General features: G+C 47.2%; 1 protein-coding gene across 2 annotated transcripts in view; it reads right to left on the bottom strand.

The window, feature by feature from the left end:
- The window catches only part of MGST1 (microsomal glutathione S-transferase 1), a 70,669-nt gene that overhangs the window by 6,112 nt on the left and 42,374 nt on the right, over positions 1-22,183 (bottom strand). Inside the window, exon 1 of one of the 2 annotated variants that reach the window (XM_035127311.2) lies at positions 1,254-1,407. The exons of the other annotated variant lie outside the window; for it this stretch is intronic. The gene's annotated coding sequence lies outside the window, so the exon portion shown is untranslated. Of the gene's footprint in view, positions 1-1,253; positions 1,408-22,183 lie in introns of those variants that run through there. 2 annotated transcript variants of the gene reach the window in all.

Below are 22,183 nucleotides of genomic sequence, written 5' to 3'. Positions count from 1 at the left end.
CAGGATGCTGAGATTTTGGGCAGGGGTGAGGAGAATGAAAAGCAGGGCGAGAGCAGGGCACAGTATCCTGGAGGAGTGCACGTCTGTCTTCCTGGAACAGTGAGGAGGTGTACACCACGCTGCAACATTATGTTGCAGTTCCCCCTTGCAGAGAGAAAAGCAGAGCAAATAAATAAATAAATGGCTGCAGATGCTGAAGAAATTACCTGCTTGAATCTTTGCTTTCTAGAACCCCACAGGGAAACACGGCGACATTTGAACAGGGGGGCTTTCTAGATCAAGATGGCTAATTTTCATTGGTGGAAAACCTATGTCAGTAATGCAAGGGGAAGTTCACATGACCAAAGGCTCCTCCACCCAAGAATTAAAAACTCGCCTGCACTAGCAAACCACATTCTCCCTGCTGATTTTCTATGTGCAGGGATTTTTTGATATATATTTGTATGGTGCAGCATTCAGTCGTGTGACTTGCAGTCTGGCATTTTCCATCTCACATAGTGGTTTGCCTCCTCAGTAAAACCAGGGCCTGTGTTCCTCTAGCTTCAAGTAAATCCCATACTTAAAATAATAAATCAATAACAACAACAACAACTACTACTACTACTACTACTACTACTACTACTACTACTCCTCTTCAAAAACTGGGAGGTTAAGATGGGTAACTGCATTAACTAAATAAATCAGGAAAGCCCAGAAATAAATCGTGCAATTAGAGACCTAGAAATGATTTAGTGGTGCCACTAGCACCTATTCACATGTTCTCTCACACACCAACCTCTCCCCTGCTTCTTGCTCTAGCAAACCATAAGGTGCTATTTTCCTCGAAAGAGTGAAGTATGCTAAGTTTGGCAATGTAGAAAATGTAGGAGGTGAGGCCAATGAGACAATGTTAGATTTCATTCCAAGACCCCTAAAGGGCCTGCACATTTCCAATATGCATTGCACCTGTCCTGTGAAATGCTACAGACATCAACTCAGAAGGCCACAGTGAGTTCTGTGGGACTTACTCCCAGGCAAGCGTTTGTTTGTCTGTCTCCCTACCCGTCTATCTATCCGGTTGCAACTTCAGTCTCCTCACCCCCAACTTCCCACGCTGGTCGATGAACCAGAAAGCCTTTTGTCAGAAGTTGCATAAGCAAAACACAGAAAGCAAAAGTCCAGCCATGCACACCGTGCTCTTTCATTGTTGCCGTTCCTGCAAAAAGCTTTTGCTGCAAGGGAAAGCGCTCTGCGAAGCGTTAAAGCCAACACACCTTTGTCTTTTTCCGGATCCACACAACAACACCACTGTTTTTGGGGAAGCAAGACTCTCCTGCTGCTGTTTTAATCTCTCTGCAACAGACACAGCTCCCTCCCTTTTCTGCCCACTTCACTCTCCTCCCTCAACCCTCCCCTAATGGAGCCTCCCAGCTTCTCCTGCTCTGCCTCACACAAACCCTCCAGCCCCAACGGGCTCCTTCCCTGGCCCTCCCACTTGGCTGTCGTACAGCTTTTGGTAACTCACATGCACAGCCCATTGCAATGTGCTTGTTAGCCTTTGCCCTGCTTTTCCCTCCCTATTGCCCAAGGCCTCATGCTTCTATTGCACACACCCCCACACACCGCAATCCTTTAACCAGAATATAGTGAAACTAACCAGAATGCAGAAATGCTCATTGGGTGCCTTTGAACGTGTGCAGAGGGCCTGCCTACACACCATACATTTAAAGCACAAGCTGAAGAATCCGAGAATGTGGAGTTTGTCAAGGGTGCTGGGAAGAGTACCTCCCCATAGGGTAAACTACGGTTCCCGGGATTCTTTTGGAGAAGCCATGTGCTTTGTGCGTCACATTCCTGCTTAAACAAGGCATCTTAGAGGAAAGGGGGAAATAACACAGGCAGCAATCATTTTAGGTCATGGGTAGGCAAACTAAGGCCCGGGGGCCAGATCTGGTCCAATTGCCTTCTAAATCCAGTCCGTGGACGGTCCGGGAATCAGCATGTTTTTACATGAGTAGAATGTGCCCTTTTATTTAAAATGCATCTCTGGGTTATTTGTGGGGCCTGCCTGGTGTTTTTATATGAGTAGAATGTGCCCTTTTATTTAAAATGCATCTCTGGGTTATTTGTGGGGCCTGCCTGGTGTTTTTACATGAGAAGAATGTGTGCTTTTATTTAAAATGCATCTCTGGGTTATTTGTGTGGCACAGGAATTCGTTCATTTCCCCCCCAAAAATATAGTCCGCCCCCTCCCCAAAGATATGAGGGGCAGTGAACCAGCCCTCTGCTGAAAAAGTTTGCTGACCCCTGTTTTAGGAGCATCCAATTGATGGGCAGAAAATTTGAAGTCTCTTCTCTTCTAGGCAGGGAAATGAGGATCTCCCAGGTGAGATGTTGGGGAAAGAAAGGAAAGCTCTCCCTGGTGAGCGCTGGGAGGATCCATCACTTTCTGTGTGTGACAGGTGTTAGGAACTACATTTGAGAGAGGTCGTTGTGTTTCTTTTCCCTTTCTCCATTTTTTGTTTTTATTTAGATTAGTTTCTTATCGCATAACAGAATGTTACGGCGGGGTGGGGAGAGAAAAACAGTCATTGCGGTTTTTTGGGCATTTGGTTTCTCTGGCTGTTTTGTAGTAGAGGACAAATGTTTGGCTAGCAAATTTCCTGCCTAGCTGAAGGGGGGAACCCCACACAGGGCTAACTCACACAAACAGCCAGCAAGTTAGGAGAGTGGGTTAAGCAGGGCAGTATATTACATTTCTTTCTTTCTTTCTTTCTTTCTTTCTTTCTTTCTTTCTTTCTTTCTTTTTCTTTCTTTCTTTCTTTCTTTCTTTATTGAATTTAAACCCCACCTCTTCCTCCAATGAGCTCAAAGTGCTGTACCTAGTTCTCCCCCTGCTCATTTAATCTCCACAACAACCCTGTGAAGCTGGTTTGGATTTGGATTTGATACCCCACTTTATCACTACCTGAAGGAGTCTCAAAGTGGCTAACATTCTCCTTTCCCTTCCTCCCCCAAAACAAACACTCTGTGAGGTGACAGGTAGGTAGCCGTGTTGGTCTGAGTCGAAGCAAAATAAAAAAATTCCTTCAGTAGCACCTTAAAGACCAACTAAGTTTATATTTTGGTATGAGCTTTCGTGTGCATGCACACTTCTTCAGATACACTGTGTATCTGAAGAAGTGTGCATGCACACGAAAGCTCATACCAAAATATAAACTTAGTTGGTCTTTAAGGTGCTACTGAAGGAATTTTTTTATTCTGTGAGGTGAGTGAGGCTGAGAGACTTCAGAGAAGTGTGACTAGCCCAAGGTCACCCAGCAGCTGCATGTGGAGGAGCGGGGAAGCGAACCCGGTTCACCAGATTACAAGTCCACTGTTCTTAACCACTACACCACACTGGCTCGGCTGAGAGGCACTGACAGACCCAGTGAGCTTCAAGGCCGAGTGAGGATTTAAACCTTAGTCTCACACGTCTGACACTCTAACCGCCACACCACGCAAATGTGACAGATAGAAAAGGTTCTCGTATGTCTGTTTCTGCTCCAAATGCTGGATTCTGTACTTTCTGAGCTCAAAGTGCATACATGAAATTTACATTCAAATGCCCAGACTTTTCCAATGGGCGATTGAAGAATTTCCACCTTACGCTTTCTTTTAGAAGTTAAGCAGCAATGCACGCTGCTTAGCCAGTGGTTAGAAACTCTTCTGGCATGAATGAAAATTAAGACAAGCAATTGGGGGACAATAGTTGCTCTCAAAGGGCTCATTCTTGAAGCCTCGACTGCAGTGAATAGGCCTCCTGGCTTTAATGGGAAATCCAGATTGCAGCCTCAGCACCACCCAGTTAGGGGAAGGAGATCTCCAAGGATTACAGACCCCAAACTCTACTTATGAAGATTCTCCATGGTCCTTGGGTAGGACTGCGAACAAACATGTAAAGTTAAATCTGTGCTTTCCAAACAACTGTTTAGTAATGATATGAATAAACTGGGATATTAACACAGAACTGGGACTATGAAAGAATTTTATGTAACCAATATAAACATTAATAATAATAATAATAATAATAATAATAATAATATTTGTATTAGATTTCAAACTGTAAAGGGAAACAAACAGAAAGTATAAAGTCAACGTAAAACATCCCCACCTCCCGCCCTATCAAAACATGAGAGGAGGAGCATTAGCGCCATGCATAACCATACATTTTTTTAAAAATATTTATATTAAAGTGATTTCTATACAGAAAAAAAGAAGGAAAAGTGAGAGGGAGAAAAAGAACAACAAATATACAAATAAAAGTAAAAATATGCACACACACACACACCAAGAGCAATATACGAGATTCCCATACATTCTTGTATAAATTGGTATAGTGTTATTGTCCCTAGTGCTTATGTAAATGCTAATAGCCTACTAGATTTTGTATCAGGGAGTGTCCAGGCAAGGTACACACAGCAGAGCAAGGAACTTTGAACCCCTGAGATTTCCAGCAACTGGTATTCAGAGGCACAAATGAATCTGATAGTGGAGGAAGAACATAACCATCATGGCTAGCAGCCACTGGTAGCGTTTTCCTCCATGAAAAGGGTTTTTTCTCTTTGGTTTTTTTTTTCTATCAAGCAGTTTGCTATGCTCGTGATGTGTGAATATGAGACAGAACGGATGCTGGTGGGACTGGGCAGCTGCGACTTACAGGCCTTTAGCCTGTAATAATAATAATGTAATAATAATAATAATAATAATAATAATAATAATAATAATAATAATAATAATACTATATTATTATTTATACCCCCCCCCCAAATCTGGCTGGGTTTCCCCAGCCACTCTGGGCGGCTTCCAACCGAATATTAAAAACAGTACAGCATCAGACATTAAAAACTTCCCTAAACAGGGCCACCTTCAGTTGTCTTCTAAAAGTAAAATAGTTGCTTATTGCCTTGACATCTTCTGGGAGGGCATTCCACAGGGCGGGTGCCACTACCGAGAAGGCCCTCTGTATAAATCTTTTTAATTAAAAAAAAATACTCAAAAGAAATAAGCGTTCTACTGTGTTCAACAGAATAGGTTACAACCAGTGGCATGTGGTTCCCACGGAAATTTCTCCTCTTTGCAAATGTGCTCACAGGCCTCCCAAAAGCTGGTAAACTCCCCCTTTCTGTTGCTGCCACCTGTCTCACAGTGCCGGTCTAGTTGAGAAAATAACCAGGTTGAGGGGTCTTCTTCTCCCCGACCATCACAACGATCCCTCTCCTCCCCACTCCACAATCCCTTGCTAGGCCCATTAATTAAGTAATCAGCATGACTAATCAAAATCATTTATCAAAGATTATGACGGGGGCTTTCTAATTGGATTTTAATAGGCACTGTCCCTTGCGAAAGGGTGTTCGGTGCTGATAGCACTATCGAGATCTGCGTACATCTGCTTACAGTAGCAACGGGTTTGAGATGATGTACCAGTGATTAAGTAGCTTCTGTGCTATGCGGCCATGAAGAAGTGCAGTCTTAATTAGAAGTCCTCAGAAAGCCAACTGTCACTTCTATTGTAACACTCCCAGCTCTTTGTTCTGGGTTTTTTTTCATGAAACTAAGGTGTCACCCTCTGATGGATGTCAGCAATGAGAGTTTTGTTTTCCCCCCCCCTTCCATATGATCTGGGATCTGCACCTGAAATGCACCTGTAATAAATGGGTTCCAAAAAACTTTTCCCTCCTCTAATTGCATCAGGCAAGGAGAAATAGATCCTACCGTTGCTACCATGTCCTGTGTGCCTGTTGTTGTGTGTGGAGACCCTTTAACCTGGCCTAGAAATAAATTCAGACAGGACTCGAATTTTGGTTTGGTGTTTAGCAGAATTTAGGCCATGACTTTATTGATTACAAATCAAGTGAGTGGTTGCATAGGCTCTGGTTCGGCTAGCTCCTGCAGCATTGCAGGATGCACTGACTACGCTAATAATAATAAATAATAAATAATAATAATAATAATAATAATAATAATAATAATAATAATAATTTATTTTTTATAACCCGCCCATCTGGCTGGGTTTCCCCAGCCACTCTGGGCGGCTTCCAAAAGAAAAATAAAACACAGTAATCTATTAAACATTAAAAACCTCCCTGAACAGGGCTGCCTTCAGATGTCTTCTAAAAGTCTGGTAGTTGTTTTCCTCTTTGACATCTGTTGGGAGGGTGTTCCACAGGGCAGGCGCCACCACCGAGAAGGCCCTCTGCCTAGTTCCCTGCAACTTGGCTTCTCACAACGAGGGAACCACCAGAAGGCCCTCGGTGCTGGACCTCAGTGTCCGGGCAGAATGATGGAGGTGGAGACGCTCCTTCAGGGATACTGGACCTAGGCCATTTAGGGCTTTAAAGGTCAGCACCAACACTTTGAATTGTGCTCGGAAACATACTGGGAGCCTATGTAGATATTTCAAGACCGGTGTTAGCAACCATCAGTCAGACTTGGGTGAACACCTGAGACAGAGGCAGGCAGGGGTGTCTGCCATGCCTCCCCCAGATGAGCCCTGAACTTAGGCTCAGGGCACAACCCCACTCAGGGAAGACTAACCTTGGATTCCTTTTACAGGAATACCCATGCATAGGGTTGGCTAGGAATCCTGCCACCCCTATCGACAAGAACCAGTGCCTATCCGCCAACCTTACAAGTTGTGATTATTTGCTACACAACAGGCAAAACCCAAATGGCACCAGCCAATCAGCCAAATTCTTGCTGTGCCCCTGCCCCAAAAACAGGAGACACAAAACGGCATAGCAAGATCAAGTGCAAGCCCTAAAATTAGGGAGAGGTGGGCGGGCGTTCCGGTGTACTGAGACCCGAAAAGAGGATCTCTAAGGTAACATGCAGTGGTTAAATAGCGGTCCCTCTAACTCTTTGACTGGCATGCCCATAGCCTAATTGCTCCCCGTTAGAGGGACCACCAATAGGGTGTTGTGGCTGCTCCAATTGTCCCCACCCCAACACCTAGGCCTGATTGCCAGGTACCACCTCAACACGTGCCCTCTCTTGCAGGGAGGACCCAATTTGCACCTGCTAAGCTTGTACACTTGTAAAGGAATACATTATTACACATACTGCTAGAGTTGCCAAACCAACTCTTTAAAAACTCCCTTGAACATACCATTCTTGCTGCTATTGTTCCTTTGCACCCATCCTTCACTGCAAGGTTATACTGTAACAATTTAAAAACACAATATTAAAAACAGTTTAAAACTAATTCCATTCGCAAGAATAGTGATACTATTGTAGTTGAGTTTTAATAAAAGGAGAGGCCTCACTAATCTGCGCCAGGTCTCGCCTCTGTCTGAGCCTAAATTGGTCGGGATGCCGGACAGGACCTTGTTAGTGGTGGCACATCTGCTCTGCAACTCCACCTTCTCCCCCTCCCCCTCCCCCTTCTTTCTCTCAACTTTCTCTCAACTTTTTCAATGAATAGTCAGCGTTTCCTCCTTTCTTTCTTGACTGGATGTTGGATTGTATAGTTTAGTGGTTCTTAAACTGTTATATGAATTAGGAGCATTGGCAACGCAGTAAAGCAGCATATAAGTGCTCAACTCTATCAAAAATCCCATCAGAAATCTTTTCCCTCAAAATCCTAACAATTTTTTTTTACCATCTTCAGACTTGTTTCATCAAATTGTGGCACGGTGTTCTTCAAGCCAGATGTAGCTAGACTACAACTCCCATCATCCTTGATCATTGCACAAGCAGGCTGTGGATGATGGGAGCTGGAGTCCATGAGAACATAAAAAGAGCCCAGCTGGATCAGGTTGAAGCAGGCATGTCCAAAGTCCATTTCAGGGGCCTAATCCAGCCCCCTGGTCGATTAAATCTGGCCCCCATGGCAGTCATGGGGTAAAATCCTTTTAAAAAGCTCAGCAACTTCAATCCTAAAAAAGCTCAACAACTTTGGCTGGCCCTCACACATGTTCACTTCAGCAAATCTGGCCCTCTTTGAAAAAAGTTTGGGCACCCCAAGACGCATCTGGTCCAGCAGCCTGGTCTCAAAATGGCCAGCTAGGTGCTTATGGGAAGCCCACTAGCAGGACATGAGTGCAATAGCACCTCATCGCTTGTGAATCCCAGTTACTATTAGTGGTAGACAGGCTCTGACAATGGAGGTAGAACATGGCCATTGTGGCTAGTAGTCACCGACAGCCCTATCTTCCAGGCATGTGTGATATCCAACAACAATTGGAGACTCAGGGTTCAAGAACCCTGCTCTAGCAGAGACTTACTGAGACAGAAGCAACAGCTCTAATGCTCATGTGTTGGGGTGAAGAAGGTTGTTTGACAACCCCACATCTTTTTGCTTACGGAAATCCCATTCTTTCCTCTGAGTCAAGAAATGTTCCCAATTTGCACTGGGCGCATTCTCCAAAGAGGTGAGATGGCCGCAATACATGTTTAGTTCTACACATTCCATGTGTCCAGCGAATTTACCGGGGGGTAAATTCTCCTAAAACCTTGAGGACTAGTAGAAAATTGCTTTAGAAGAAATTTAGAAAATTGCTTTAGAAGAACCAGGCAGAGGGCCAGAAGGCCCGCCCTGTGGAACACCCTCCCATCAGATGTCAAGGAAATAAACAACTATCTGGCTTTTAGAAGACATCTGAAGGCAGCCCTGTTTAGGGAAGTTTTTAATGTTTGATGTTTTATCATGTTTTTAATATTCTGTTGGGAGCTGCCTAGAGTTGCTGGGGAGGCCCGACCAGATGGGAGGGGTATAAATTTATTATTATTTATTATAATAAATAAATAATAATACAATAATTATAATTATAATATTATTATAATAAATAATGTTGTTGTTGTTGTTGTTGTTGTTGTTGTTGTTGTTGTTGTTGTTGTTAGCTAGGGGTCTTCCTAAGTCAGTCCCAGTCCTGGAGTTCCCTAACCCACTGCTGGCAACTTAGTGTACCTTCTCCTGAAATGTTTGCTGGGAGAAATGCTTCCTGCAGTGGTGCCAGAGCACCAGAGTGGCCTCAAATAAACCTTGTTAGATGGGGCCAGTTGATAGCGACTTGTCCAAAGTGACACAGATACACAGAGGAGAGACTTGAGCCTCAGTTTCCCACATGCAAGCCCAGTATTCTGACCGTTGCTCCACACTGGCTCTCTCCCATTTGGGCTCCATGATGGTGCAAAGATGGTGTGTGTTATATATAAAGCCATAGGGAAATTAAGAAATATTCCTCACCTCCTTGCTGCATTTCTTTCACGTGCCTTAAAATGGCTCCTCTACAAAATGTGCGAATGTCGCTTTAAAGAGCAGGAGAAACTGAATAGGAAGAAAAGGCGGAAGATTTATCCCAGACAGCTATTAACGTGGAATTCATTCATCCCTTGTGGAGCTTTATCCTCCTCCTCCTCAAAGGGCTAGGGATCTGCTTAACCAATTTAAAGTCGTCATAATAATCAGAATCTGCTTAGCCAGCAAAGGCAGAGGCAGCTTAAAAAGTGAGAGATCCTACCTCCTCTCCTCCCCATTGCCCCCCCCCTTCTTGCGGCAAGTTCCTTGTCACCCTGAACTTTTCTGCTGGCTTGCAGGAGCAGCCGTCCTCTACCGAAGGCAATAACGTTCTACAGGGTCGACTCTTTAGGCAAGGATTTTCTGCTGTGGTGCACGATTGTTCCTAATGATTTTACGGGACTCTGCTAGACATTAAGAGCCGCCTGGGACAATTATTTCAAAAGAAGCATTGTGTAGGGAGAGGCTGTATTCTGAAGAACTGCCTGAATGCTGAGCCAGAATATCTCTCTCTCTCTCTCTCTCTCTCTCTCTCTCTCACACACACACACACACACACACACACACACACACACACACACACCATGTACAACAGTTGTAGGACTTATGTACATCTGTATTCCATCCTTCATCAATCAAACCCAGGGTGGCTGAGGAGACATTGTCAGAGCACTTTCCTTAAAAAAATTGCATCCATAGGTTGTGGGTTCAAATGCCGTGCAGGGCCTCTTGAGATCAGGGACCTTTGATTTTTGCTTATGCCACCCTGCAAAACTTCATAGGGTTGTTCTGAATGGTCAGTAATCACCAAGAGGAGAGCCGGTGGCACAGAACAAGTGGTGGTGACGAATCTTCAGCCCCGGACACTGGTTTCCAGGGACAGTTTGCTCCTGTCTCCAAATCTGGAACAGAAAGCTCTCTATAGCAAACTTTTGACTGAGTGATAACAAGAATCCTTGGCAGAGAGGCCCCAGGCTACATGAAACTGAGGAAAGATGAATGAAAGCAGTTCACATTTCCTCCCTCATTTGTATAGCAGGAAAATGTGCATCGTTGCGAATGGATGGGGGGAGGCCTTATATGATGCAAGGAGGCAGGGAAACTGACAAAGAAAGAGAGAATTTGTGAAAAAGTATAAATGAATCTGTTTAGCTTTTGGTACAGACTGTTACCAACATAAATAGGGCAGAACATTGGTGCCAACCAGTTGGTCATTCCTAAGCTATTAACATTTTTGGAACAAAGTAGAAAGCTCTGGCTCACTGGAATGAGCCAGCTTTTTATCCCCCTGAAAATATCCTTCCACATAGTACACACAATTCTCCACCAGGTCATTTTATCAATGATTGTTATTATTCCACATTTTAAGTAACACATTTGAACAACAATACATTCGCACCATGGTTTTCGAACCGCTTAGTTCTCGAACGTTTTGGCAAACCCGGAAGTGAGTGTTCCATTTTGTGAACTATTTTTGGAAGCCGAGTGTCTGTTGGGGCTTCCGATTGGCTGCAGGAGCTTCCTGCAGCCAATTGGAAGCCACGCTTTGATTTCTGAACGTTTTGGAAGTGGAACTGACTTCCAGAACGGATTCCGTTCGACTTCTGAGGTACAACTGTATCTCTTAAAAAGGGGCATAAGTAAAACAACTAAGAACTGCATGTCATCAAAATACGCCAAGATATAACCTCAAGTAGATCATGTTCAAAATGTTATAACTACAGGATAATAATGATTCCTGCAGCCCTCTAATCTCACTGTGGAGATATCTTTGCCCTAGATGGGGTGGAGGTGAGTTATCAGGATAAATAGCAAGGGGTCAAAGTTTTTTGTTGGGAAACTCAAACAAGGGAAATAGAGCTAAGTCGCTTTCTCAGCAGAAGTTTATTTTTAGGTGCTGGACCTTGGTGTGAAAGTTCTTGCTGTCTTGCAACTGGGGGGGGGGCAGGAATTCTATTCAGTTTGCATTTCAAGGTGAACTTGCCAAATTCATATTTCCCAAAGCAAAATGTATACCGGATCACAGCGATCCTTCAGAATTCTCACTTTTCTGAATTTTAGCAATGCAGTTCTCCAGACAAGCCATGTGGGCACAAATGCATAAACTAGGGTTCCATGTGCATTAAAACATATGTCTTAATTAGTAAAAAATAACATACAAAAATACATCGTGTTAGGGATAATTGCTTGACAAAATGTGTATACGTATATCAGTACAAAATGCATACAGGTGTTAGGATAAATTCTCCGATGAATTTCCATGAGGACTTAAAAAATAAATAAACCACAGGCTGGTATGGAAATGAGGCAAACTGAGAAACAAAAATTCCTGCTTCCAGTTGATGCTAAGTCTGCAGAAATTGAAATGTTGCTGCAAATGGAAGAAAGATCTGCAAAATACCTGTCATTGACTGAATTTAAGACAGGAAAAATGAGAAATTGAGATTTTATTTATTAATTATTTCCTTCATACATAAAAACAAAAAGAGAAATTACAAAAAGTTACATTGCATTACAATTTTAATATACTATACTATACTATACTATACTATACTATACTATACTATACTATACTATACATGCCTTCTTCCCCCCTCCCCCACCCCCTTGTTCCCTCCCATAACCCACCTTTATTACTTCTCAGCCTGAACTGGACTTATCTGTACCTAACCCTATATTGACCACACACAATACTCCTTCTATAATTATTTAATTTATAATGTAATAAACTAGATTAGATTAATGTAATAAACTAGATTATTATTAGAAATTGAGATTGATCAATTCACCCATCCCTATTTTCAACAGGGACAGTAAATTTCAGGGAAGAGGGTCTTCAACACCAACGCTTCCATGCTGTAATGTGGTCTTGAGGCTGGTTGATTGTAACAGCAGGTTGAATGGCTGCAAAGTTCTTGACGTATACTATGATAACAGCGTGCAATGAGTTTATGAAAATCAGGCAGCTGTGTCGGTTCCTTAGAAAAAAATTTACATGGTCAGGAACGTAAAAGCCTTATTAGGACCCATTTGATGTTCATAGTGCAGGTTGCAAGTTGCACAAAAGTCATCCTCAAGCTGAATGTTCAAGGTGACAAAAAAAAAAACACAGAGAGATTTTCATACCTATAATGTCATAAATGTTCTACCCTCTGCCAATCCCCTCACAATCTCCACTTTTTCACTTCTCCCCCATACCCCCCCTTTTTTAAAAAAAAAGTCCCCATGAAAATCTACCAGTATTTTAGTGCAAATTCCCCCTCTGAATTTGGCTTGTGCAGTTCGATTACAGACACGCTCACTCAAGAGTTTACCCTAGCCCCACTTCAGTTGCTTAGCCTAACAGGCTATGTTTCTTTTTTTTTTAATAGCGCAAATATTTTCTTTATTTTTCATATACAAAAGCATATTGGCTCTTCGGATCAGAGGAATGCATTGCTTTGTGGTGATGCAATCTATTAATAACCCATCTAAATTAAAGAGAAACAAAATGTGTATTTAGATGCACTGGTGTACATCAGTAGCGCTCAGTAAAACATTCCCAATGATCTGTTCTGACTCTGCCTTCCTTTAACATGTTAATTTTGCCATCAAAGCATAATTTTTTAATTTGTCAAACCAGTCCTTTATCAAAGGCAGCGTATTTGACCTTCAGTTTTTTAATACAAATAGTTCATGCTGCCCTGATCATACTAGTAGCATTACTCTCTATTGTCTTGTTACACTGAACGCTCTCTGTACACGCACAGCTATCTGTGTGCAAGGCTGCACACATTGTTTTGTACAGCTCAACTGCTGTGTACACATGTACACAGACTGTACACGCGTTGAACATTGCATGTGAATAACTTTACGAGTGTGCAGCTCAACTATTTGTGTACACAGGAGCACAGATTTTACCCCTGTTGAAGGCAACTTGTGCACTTAAGCTTGCATCTAACAAACCAATCTACATAACTTAGTAAATAAGAGGGTTGAAAGGAATAAAGTGTACCCCATAATCCTCTCTTTCATCTTACTAATCATTTTCCAATAATTTCTCCCCTTTTGGCCTTTGCCTTTTGATACATATATACATACATACATACATACATACATACATACATACATACATACATACAATCACCTACTTGCCCTTTTGCATTTCCAACAAAGCTCTGAATAATTTGTATGTATTTTATTTATTACAACCACAGGAGTATAGCCCCCTGCCATGATCTTATGACATTTCCCTCTAATTGCTACATTTAATGAAAATTTATGTTCTCTGTTCTAAAGGTTTTCCCAGGCACGGAATGGGATATTATTTCTGTATTGAACCCATTTAATCATCATGTGTTCCTTGGCCTGCTCTGGTTATCTTTCATATTTTATAACTAGTATTAGTGTGTCTCACTCTCCGGGTATGATAATAGATGCTAGATTTCTATGTGCAGAGTGGGCTGTTGGGTTTTATTTGTTTTTACTTTTGGGAGCACAGAACCATAAATAACAACTCTCACATCAAGGACTAAGAGCAAACAATGTGGTTCTCTCCTCTAGGAATGTACCACTTGCAATACAGGTGGCCTGTTGTACGTTTGAATTTCCGACATTTTTAATTATTTTTTAAAGATTATTGCACAAAGAAAACTACCCTGCCATGGAGAAAGGTTGCTCAGAGACCTTCCCTCTGAAACACTGGCTTTCCACAAGCACGGTCTCTTTGGCACATTTTTAAATGAAAGGGGGAAAATATATTTCTATAGACCAGGCATAGGCAAATTCGGCCCTCCAGATGTTTGGGGACTACAGTTCCCATCATCGCTGACCACTGGTCCTGTTAGCTAGGGATCATGGGAGTTGTAGTCCCAAAAACATGTGGAGGGCCGAGTTTGCCTATGCCTGCTATAGACCTACAAGGACTGACTTGAAAACCTCTGAGGAATAAAATCAGACAAGCCAGCTTGGAATCAAGGTTTCAATGTTATGCACAGCTCTGTTTTCCTCTCCAGGTCTGCAAGCAGCAATCGTCCATTTCCAGCATTAAAATGAAGCTGATCTTTGGAAACTTCATTTGCGCAATTTATCCAGGTTGCAGAATCCAGCTTTCTTGGTACTGAATTCTCATCTTGTGCCACTTTGATCCCTGCATGGGCGTGTTTTAGTGCATTGCCCTGCACATAGAAACCCTCTTGCTTTCTTCTGAACCCTTCCCAATTCATCTTAGCGTTCCCTGCCTCTCCCGGGACCAGCCTTGGTGGAGATGGCCTGAGCATTACTCAGGATTAACAGCTCCTCTACTTGGGATGCATTTGGCCCAAGGTCAATATAAACATTTCAGGGGCAGCGGTGGGGGATGATGGATTGCTAATTACTTCGAATTAGACCTTCTTCCATGCTCACTGCCTTGCTGGGTCAATGTTCTACTTATTACTATATTTAGGTGGGAGGGGGAGGGGAGGGGGAGGGGGAGGGGAGGAGGCAGCCGATTAATTCTTCCATAGCTCACTTGTGTTTCTAACAAGTGAGTTGACTGACAGTTCCAAGTGCCGCATCTTTTACAACAGACATGACACACAGTTCACGGAGTGTGGGCTTGTGCGAGATGGAAACGCTGTTGGACTGTCCACCCCTGAAAAGTGATGCAATTCCATCTTCGTTGGGACCAAATGGCTATTTGGGTGGTTCAACTGGGGCTGAGATAATGGGGGTGGGGGAGAGGACAGGATGAACAGTCAAATAAGTCATGATTAAATGGGAAAACTGTACATCAAACTGTACATCAAATCAAAACTGTACAAAAATGGCAGCATTTTTAAAACTAGTTTTCATTCGCCGTATCCAGTGCCGGATTTACGTATAAGCTAAACAAGCTATGGCTTAGGGCCCCACTCTCTTGGGGGGGGCCCTCCCCAAAATTTCACTATTAATAATTGTCACAGTGGCCGGAGCAGGCTACTTCAGAGTAACGACGCTACGCAGCTCTGCATTTTATTCTTTTATTGGTGCTGCGTATTTACAGTGCTGAAGTCATTGCTATTTACACGGAACGATGGGGTCATTACGTTGCAGAACCTCCGAATGGCTTTTGGCGCGTCTTTCCCCAACACAAAAGCCTTGGCAGACCCATCCTCTTTCCCCTCCTCTTTCTCCGTAATTCCGGAGTTGGGGGGATGGGTCTCCCCCCCTTATTTGCCCCTTCCTGTCCCACCTGGGACCCTGGCTCCGCTACCTTGCCTGAGCCTCGGACACGACTTCCTGCTTCCTCACTGGAATCGGAGCTCCCTCTGCTTTCCCCTGTGCTCGGGGATGGGCTTGAACTCAGGAGGGGAGGGACTTCGCGATATCCCCTGTCCCTCACATCCACCCCCCTCCCAAGCTCTCCTTCTCCCTTCCCCAAGTCCCCCCCAGGTGTCGGGGACGACTCGAAGCCTAAGAACTCAGTACCTTCCGAGCCCGTCGGTGTGAACACCTCCCCCCAGTCCTGCGAGCCCCCCCCTTCCGCCTGGGAGGACTGGAATCCCAAAAAGTCCGTGGCGTCCGAGCTGGTGGGGGTAAAAATGTGCTGCCAATCTGCTTCTGCCTCTGACTGGGTGGATCTCGGTGACACCCATACCTCGTCTCCCGGTTCCTCAAACTCCGCTTCCCAGCGCCATGGTGAGCTGCTCTCCCGTGCCTCCTCCTCCTCCCCCTCCCTTTCCATGTGCCAGGGCTTGGGTCTGTGGGGATAGAGGGCGTGAAATTCTTCCACCAAGAATTCCTCCTGTATCTGAGTGGCCGGGACCCATTCATTCTGGGACTGCGGAGCATCCTCCCATGCCATGAGGTACTCCAGGCCCCCCACCCCTCTCTGTGAATCCAGGATGGCCGTGGCCTCATTGAGTTGCTCCCTGCCTTCCCTCTCCCCCCCCTCCCTCGGGGGTTTGTTCGCTGTCTCGGAGCCTGCTGCTTTCCCTGTACGGCGACAGCAGCGATCTATGAAACACTGGGTGCACCCTCATGTCCTCTGGCAGTGCCAGTCTGAAGGCCACCGGGTTGACCTGTTGCGTGACCGTGAAGGGGCCCAACCTTCTGGGTGCCAGTTTCTTGCACCTCCCTCTGGTGGGAAGGCCCTCCGAGGACAGCCAAACCTTGTCCCCCACCCTGATGACCTCCCCCTGTCGCCTGTGGCGATCTGCACCCTTCTTGTATGCTTCCTTGGCTCTCTCCAAGTGTTCTCTGAGCTGCTGGTGCACCGTCTCCAGTTCCTCTGCCCAATCCTCAGCTTGCGGGCCCTCCTCCTCCTCCTCCCCCTCCCTCTCCGGGAAAGATCTGAGGTCGCGCCCGTAGTTGGCCTTAAAGGGCGACACCCCTGTGGAGACGTGCACTGCATTGTTGTAGGCAAATTCTGCCAGTGGCAGGCGATCCACCCAGTCCGTTTGCCTCTGGCTGACGTAGCATCTCAGGTACTGCTGCAGAATGGCGTTGACCCTCTCCGCCTGTCCATTGGTCTGCGGGTGTCTAGCCGTCGACAAGCTGACCTCCACCTGCAGGAGGTTCATGAGCCGCCGCCAGAACCTGGACACAAATTGGCGGCCTCTATCCGAAATAACTCTTAAAGGTAAGCCATGCAGTCTGAATACGTGGTCAACAAACAGTTTGGCTGTCTCTTCAGCAGAGACCGCTCTGGCACACGGTATAAAGTGGCACATTTTGGACATGAGGTCCACCACCACCAACACTGCGGTCTTGCCCCTGGAAGAAGGCAGGTCTGTGATGAAGTCCATGGACACCACTTCCCATGGCCTGTGTGGTGTGGCTAAGGGCTCCAGCAATCCTGCTGGCGCTGCTCTGACCACCTTTGCCCGCTGGCAGGTGTCACAGCCCCTTACATAGTCTCTGACATCCTCCCGCACCCCTGGCCACCAGAAGTGTCTCATGACTAGGTGAGCGGTCTTGTCCCTTCCAAAATGCCCCGCAGTTGGGTTGTCGTGCATCTGCTTGAGGACCTTACGTCTAAGCTGGGTGGTGGGCAGGTACAGTGCACCCTTGTAGAAGAGCAGCCCCCTGCGTTCTGCAAAGTCTTTTGCCTGCTCCCTCCCCCCTCTCAGTTCTCTGAAGATGTGGTTGGCAAACTCATCCGCTGCCGTCAGTGCTGTGAGTTCTGCCTCGCTCACCACTGCTGCTCCGCAGGACCATGCTGACGGGGGGAAAATGTGCCTGGGTGCTGGTGGCGCCTCCTCCTCCATGTACTCCGGTTTGCGGGAGAGGGCATCCGCCCTGACATTCTGCTCCCCCGGGATGTAGTGGATGGAGAAGTTGAAGTTCGAGAAGAACTCTGCCCACCGTATCTGCCGCTGGTTGAGCACCCTGGCATTTCTCCAGAACTCCAGGTTCTTGTGGTCTGTGCACACCTGGATGGGGTGCTTTGCGCCCACCAGGAAGTGTCTCCAGTGCTGGAACGCAGCGTGGATCGCAAGAAGTTCCCTATCAAACACCGTGTAGTTTCGCTCTGGCTGGGTCAACTTCCTGGAGAAGAAGGCACAGGGTCTCCACTCTCTGTTGGCGTCCAGTTGCAACAAAATGGCGTCCACAGCTTTATCAGAAGCATCTGTCTCAACGCGTAGGGGCGCGTCCTGAACCACGTGGAACAGGTTCTGGTCCGAGGCGAACACCCTCTTGAGGCTTTCGAACGCTGCTTGCGCCTCTGGTGTCCACCTGAACTTCTGCTTGCCTCTCAGGCAGTCAGTGATGGGAGCCGTAACGCGAGAGAAGTTCTTGATGAACTTCCTGTAGAAGTTGGCGAAGCCTAGTAGGCGTTGGGCATCCTTGCGCGTCCTGGGGCTGTGCCAGTCCAGGATGGCCTGCACCTTGTCCTTGTCCATCGCTAACCCCTTGTCTGACAGCTTGTAGCCCAGGAAGTCCACCTCTTTGGTGTGAAACTTGCACTTCTCCAGCTTCACATACAGGTGGTTCTCCTTCAGGCGCTGCAGCACCTCCCTGACGTCTTTCACATGCTGCACTGGGTCAGCGGATTAGATAGGGATGTCATCTAGGAAGACCAAGCAGTTCTTGAAAAGGAGGGACCCCAGGACGTGGTGCATGAAGGCCTGGAAGCATGCTGAGCCCCCTTGCAACCCGAAGGGCATCACCAGATATTCAAAAGAGCCCAGAGGCGTGAACATCGTGGTTTTCCATTCATCGCCTTCCCGGATCCTGATCAAGTTGTACGCCCCCCTCAGGTCTAGCTTGGTGAAAATCTTACCCCTGCGTGCCGCTGTCAGGAGATCATCCACTCTGGGCATGGGGAAAGCCACTGGCTCTGTCACTGAATTCAGCCGTCTAAAATCCACCACAAGACGGCGCTGTTGCGTGTCTTTCTTGTCCACCCAGAAGACCGGGCTGCCCCCTGCTGCCTTGCTTTCTCTGATGAACCCCCGCTTGAGGTTCTTGTCGATGAAAGCACGCAGATCCTCCAGTTCCTGGTCTGACATGGCGTACAGCTTGGCTGGGGGTATAGTGGCCCCTGGCACCAGGTTGATCTGGCAGTCAAAAGGCCTGTGCGGGGGTAGGTGGTCGGACTCCGCTTCGCTGAAGACCTCCTGCAGGTCCCAGTACGGCTTGGGTATCGCCTCACCCCCTTTGACGTGCATGGTGGCCACCGTGGCTATCGGAGGCCCCTCCCCTGGTTGGTGCTGCATGCAATGTTCCAGGCAAAAGTCCGATCCAAAAGTGATGCATCTCTGGTGCCAACTGATGGAGGGGTCGTGGCGCGCCAGCCAGCTCATGCCCAAGACGATGGGGGGGTCTGAGATGGTGGTGACGTTGAATGCCAGTGTCTCTGAGTGCCTTCCCACCGTCATTCTCATGGGGGGGGGTTTGATGAGTGATGGCCCCTCCCAGCAACTCTCTGCCGTCAATGGTTGCCACGTGCAGAGGAAAATCCAGCTGCAGAAGCTGGATCTGGTGCTCTTCTGCAAAGGTTCTCGAGAAGAAGTTGGCTGAGGCACCACTGTCAATTAGGGCGAGGACCGTCAATGGATAGCCATTTGGGAGCGTTAGCGTGACTTCTAGAACCACTCCTGCTCTGGGAGGGGTGGGCTGGCTCTGCTCCTCTCTGTGCGGGTGGGCGGGCTGGGGCTGTTGTCTGCTGACTGTGCCTGGCTGCTGCCCCTTGTCTCCTGCAGCCAGGCTTTCCCGTTTCCCTGCTGTGGTGCTGCGTCAGTGGGGGAGGGCACAACCGTTCCCGCCTTTCCTTGCCACTCCCTGCGATGTGGGCAGTCTCTGACGAGATGCTGGGGGGAGTTGCAGAGAAAGCAATTCCCGCCCCTTCCCTCCTTGCGTCTTGGCGCCGCTGGGGTTTGAAAAGCCCGCGCGCGCGCGCTATCAATCTGCATGGGTTCCTGGTCCTGGCTGGCCCCAGGCGTGGCTTGAAAGGGTTGTTGGGGGAGTGGCTTCTCCTGCGACCGTGGGAACCAAGCCCGCTTTGCGCGCGTTGCTTGCTTGTCGCTCCATCGGGATTCCTGTCTCACCCCCACCGCCAGAGCCGCTTTGCTCAGCTGATCCATACTACTGGGCTTTGGACCTCTCGAGAGCTCATCCTTCACCTCCTCATGCAAACCCAAGTAGAACGCCGCTTGCATTGGGGCTGACTCTAGTTCCCACCCCAGTCTGTGCACCAGCATGGTGAATTTCGCCCAATATGCGTGAACTGTCATATTTCCTTGGCGTAAATTATGAAGTTCCTCCTTAGTCTGGTCCATATGACTATCGGACGAATACATCGTTTTCAAACCTTCTAGAAATAGTTTGACATTCTTCATGCAAGGATTCTTTGTTGCGATTAACGGTCTTAGCCACTCCCTGGCTGCCCCGGTAAGGTGCTCCACAATAAACGCTACCCTGTGCTCATCATCAGGGAAGTCATCATGGTGCAGCTCAAGAGCATACACAATCTCAGTCTCAAAGCCATGATATTCCCTCGGGTCTCCATTGAACTTGCTTACTAGGGTCCCGGCTCTCCTTCCTGGCAGCACTTGGACTTGGGGTGCCCCTCCCGCCTTGTTTTTCTCTGCATCCAGCTTGTTTTGGAGGTCTACCGCCACCGCCCTTAATTGCTGCTCTCTTTCCTGGAGCGCTCTCACCTGTTCTGCAAGTTGTAGCCGGTCGTCCTGGACCTTCTTGGTTTCTTCTTTAGCTGCCTTTAATTCCCCCTGCGCCTGCTGCGCCAGCTGCTGCAGGTCTTGCTGGGCTTTCTCCGCGATCTGCCGCCATTTCTCCGCCTCTGACACACTCATCCCGGCAACTCCAAAGTAGCCCAAAAAAATGATTCGGAGGTTGCTGTCACAGTGGCCGGAGCAGGCTACTTCAGAGTAACGACGCTATGCAGCTCTGCATTTTATTCTTTTATTGGTGCTGCGTATTTACAGTGCTGAAGTCATTGCTATTTACACGGAACGATGGGGTCATTACGTTGCAGAACCTCCGAATGGCTTTTGGCGCGTCTTTCCCCAACACAAAAGCCTTGGCAGACCCATCCTCTTTCCCCTCCTCTTTCTCCGTAATTCCGGAGTTGGGGGGATGGGTCTCCCCCCCTTATTTGCCCCTTCCTGTCCCACCTGGGACCCTGGCTCCGCTACCTTGCCTGAGCCTCGGACACGACTTCCTGCTTCCTCACTGGAATCGGAGCTCCCTCTGCTTTCCCCTGTGCTCGGGGATGGGCTTGAACTCAGGAGGGGAGGGACTTCGCGATATCCCCTGTCCCTCACAATAATACTTCTTCTTAATTGTCTTTCAGTTCAACAATTACTTTGATAAAATACATATTTTGTTATGTGCAAATGGCTTTAGATACCTATTAGGTCCATAAATTACTATATAACATATATTCAACACAAAACAACAGTGACAATTTGTTGTTGACAAAAGACAGCTGTATATATATAAAGGGCCCCATTACCTTCAGTAGCTTATGGCCTCATCAAACCTCAATCCGGCCCTGGCCGTATTGCATATAAGAACAGTGAACTCGTTCTCCAAGTGTGAATCCTTACATAGCCAAAACAGCACTACAGGGAAGTACAAGAAGGGATCCCCTCAAGATTGCAGAAGTACAAAAAAATATGAAGGCGAAAATAATCTGAAGGGGAGAGGAGGAGGAGGAGGAGGAGGAGGAGGAGGAGGAGGAGGAGGAGGAGGAGGAGGAGGAGGAGGAGGAAGAAGAAGAAGAAGAAGAAGAAGAAGAGAAGAAGAAGAAGAAAAAGAAGAAGAAGAAGGTTATTATTTATACCCCACCTATCTAGCTGTGTTTCCCAGAAGAATGCCCCACCCCTGTAAAATATGCAAATGTGGGCATGGAATGCTGACCATCAGGCGGCAAAAGTGGATTATCAGGAGGCGTGGAATGGAGTGTTCCGAAAGAGGGGGTGGCTGCCACACTGAACAGGAGCATCCACACTGCTGCATTTAATTAGGCCCTGTAACAAAATGATACACCATGGAGTGTTCCCAGGGCTGGCCCTACGGCCAGGCTGGGTGGCGCAGCTGCACCACGGCGCCGGCCTGCCAGGAGGGCGCCGCGAGTTGCGCCCGCCTGCCCGCTGGCCGGCCGGTCCGCGGCGCAGCTGCGCCCACGGCAACTGCGCTGTGCCTGCCCGCCCACCCACCCGCCGCGCAGCAGCGCCTGTGGCAGCCGCGCTGGGAAATGGGGTGGGGGGTGCCGGAGAGATCTGGTGCACCACGGCGCCAGGGGCGCTTAAGATGGCCCTGAGTGTTCCTGTTCAGTGTGGCCACCAGCCAGCCATGTGCTCTTCTGGAGTACAGTCGTACCTTGGTTCTCGAACGGAATCCATTCTGGAAGTCCGTTCGACTTCTGAAAATGTTCGAAAACCAAGGGGTGGCTTCTGATCGGCTGCAGGAGCTTCCTGCACTCAATCGGAAGCCTCAGAAGTGTCAGGTGTTCAGCTT

The sequence above is a fragment of the Zootoca vivipara genome, chromosome 10, assembly GCF_963506605.1.
Source record: "Zootoca vivipara chromosome 10, rZooViv1.1, whole genome shotgun sequence".
Lineage (NCBI taxonomy): Eukaryota > Metazoa > Chordata > Lepidosauria > Squamata > Lacertidae > Zootoca > Zootoca vivipara.
The sequence above is the reverse complement of the archived record's forward strand: the minus strand, read 5'-3'. Positions and strand labels throughout refer to the sequence as shown.